The following is a 2,887-nucleotide window of genomic DNA, read 5'->3' as shown; positions in this document are numbered from 1 at the left end:
ACCTCATTGAGAACAATATTTTAAGCAATCAAAACACGTGGTCCTTCTCTTGCTGATGTGCAGCCATCGGTGATCAGTGAGCCACCCTTTCCAAGGTACTACCCGACTTGGTTGACAAATTAGGGGCAAAGCCGAGTCCCCAGCAGTTAGTTGGCCTACAGCCCACAGTAACACAAGTTTGACGGCCAACAAATTGACCAGCCCCCCTTCAAATTCAATAATTGACCTAACAGAAAGTCCTCAAACTAAACCTAGCAATCAAGGCATATATTTTCACCACAACTTTACTTCTCTCCATTTAACGGAGCCAAGGTCCAGCTCCAATTCTCGGTCAACAGCTGAGGACGCAACAGAAACTTTACCCAGCCCCAAGCAGTCAGGTGCGCCCCTCTCAAGGAGGGCCAAGAAAAAATGAAGGAACAGCACAAAAGAGTCACAATAAGTAAAATAGTGGCTTCCCTCTTAACCACCCAGAACCAACCCGCTAGACCAAAGTAGGAAACAGTTCTGCTCAGACTTACCCAATTTTTTCTGCAAAGCCTGTCACTTATCATCCCACAGCCATAGTGGCCAAGGAACAGGATAATAAAACCACTCCCCAGGTAGAATCTCTAAAAGAAGAAGTGGATGTAGTGAGACCATATTAGTTTCAATGACAAAAACGGGGTAGACAGATGCAAGCACCCAGGCCTCCTCCACAGTGGAGCCCTGTACCAAAATTGGTGGGAGGATCACCTGTGACTCCATAAATTTGCTCCCCCCGACCCTTTATGTGCCCAATGGCACTCCAACCACTGGACACCTTTCAAATGCTCGAAGTCCAGAGAATGTTGTGGGCCCCATCTTAACATGCATCCAGCTGTCTAACAGCACTCAACCCCTGGAGCAAAGCTCTATGATGTTGACTCAAGAGGTAGTGCTAACTCCTAGATATCATATTAAAACATCACGATTTTCTGAACAGAGGCAACATACTTCACATACTGAAGCACATACCTTCCCTGGCCCAAATTTGATCGGATGAATAGATTGTATCTTCTCAATGATAGTTAATGTCAGGTCTCTTTCTGTGTGGCCAGATTGCATCCAAAGTTGTACCAGCGGTGGCGTATTCCTGTTGTTTCAAATAGCTGGATGAAGTAAAGTACCCCCCCTCCCTCAAGCGCCTTGAGACCCTCTGAGTGAGTAGTGCGCTATACAAATTTTAAACTTGATGCTCTCTGCATCTTACTCTAAATTCACGGCTTGTCTCCCCAATGTATGCCAGTCATCATGGACACAGAAATAAGGTCTATCACATTAGATGTTCTGCAATTTGTCATTATACTCTCCTTTCTCCAACTGTAATTTGATTAGAGACAATGGCTCCTTCACACGTGTGGTATGATCCACATCGGTGGATGCCACTTATTTGGTTCTGTCCTGTGATGGATTTCTGACAAAACCTATGTTTACTATCCAAATTGGACTTCACAAGATATTCCTCAAATTTTGGTTACATCTACATGCAAAGGTAGGTTTGGGTAGAATACATTCTTCTGTGTTATTATTGAGGATATGCCATCAAGAGTTAGCAATTTGCTTAACTTTCTGGTCAAGGTTAGAGTGGCGTACCACACACACACAGATTTGTCCTGATTTTCCTTCCTTCTGTTCTCGAACATGCGCTCTCTGTTATAGAATCATGCTCTTTTAAGGTAGTCAAGAACCAGGTATCTACAGTAGCCCCAGTTCAAAAGCTTGATTTTAAGAGTTTCACCATGTTTTTAAAAATCTTGGATATTAGTACAGTTTCTACGTAACCAAAGGAACTGGCTAAAGGGGGGATCCATTGCTTTTGGCTCTGAAAAACTGAAAACAGTCAAAGTGTATGATTATGTTTCTGGACATTGGTTTGGTATAAAAGAATACTTGAAGTTGTTGTTCTTGGTGTTGAATACATATATTAAGGAATTCCACTCTTGTATGATAGGGCGGATTTTAGTACATATGAATAGGATGTCATAGTTGTTACCAATGCTTGGACACACTCGCATGTCAAAACTAGGAACATATGTTTCCATTCATGCTTATTTGTCTCAATTTAGAGATATACAGAGAACCACTTTAGGTCCCTGTTTGTCGAACATTTGCAGGAAGGACTCCTCTCAACCTTGAGGAGGCTCCATGTTTTGTTTATCGTTTGTGTGGGCCATATATCTTCTATATCTAAACAGAATAAAATAGGTTTGACTGACCAGTCGGTCACCTTAGCTATCTATGAACAGTTGTACAGTGGCCTTTGTATGCTGTCATCTTGGGTAAGGCTCTGCTCACCTAGTTTTTTAAATTGTATTAGTGGTTCCCCCTTGGATCTAGTGGGACCATGGGGATTTCCCCGCTCTTTCTTTCGTACCTATTGTTTGGACCACTTTGATAGTTCGATGCTGCTGCCTGAAGGTATGTAGACTGACCCAAATAGGAGTTGGAGACCGGTTGCATAGCTTATGGCTCCAGCATCTATATCTGGTTGGAGAGCACAATCTGGTTCTGTTGAGTATGGAGTCTACATATGTTCTTCTTTCTTTTACTTCTGTTACTTCATAAGTAGTTGGTAACTATGGCATGTTTGGTTTACGAGCATGGTGCAAGCATACTGTTCGTTTTTTCTTGACTCTGTTTCTACTTTTGGTACTGGGTCTGCTTACACCAACCCTACTTAACATGGGTGGCTGTGATATTTTGTTATTTGAGCCTTATATATGCATATTTATTTTCCTTTCAAGATCTTTGGGCACTCCTTCCTGGCCCCTAGGGTCTGTGTGTTGTATGTTAGCGCCCTGAAGAAGGTAGTGACCGCATTTTGGGTTTGGCACCGAAACGCGCGTTGGCGCTTACTAAAGTTGAA

The sequence above is a fragment of the Lissotriton helveticus genome, chromosome 6 (genome assembly GCF_964261635.1).
Source record: "Lissotriton helveticus chromosome 6, aLisHel1.1, whole genome shotgun sequence".
Taxonomy (NCBI): Eukaryota; Metazoa; Chordata; class Amphibia; order Caudata; family Salamandridae; genus Lissotriton; species Lissotriton helveticus.
This window is presented reverse-complemented; position numbering follows the sequence as displayed.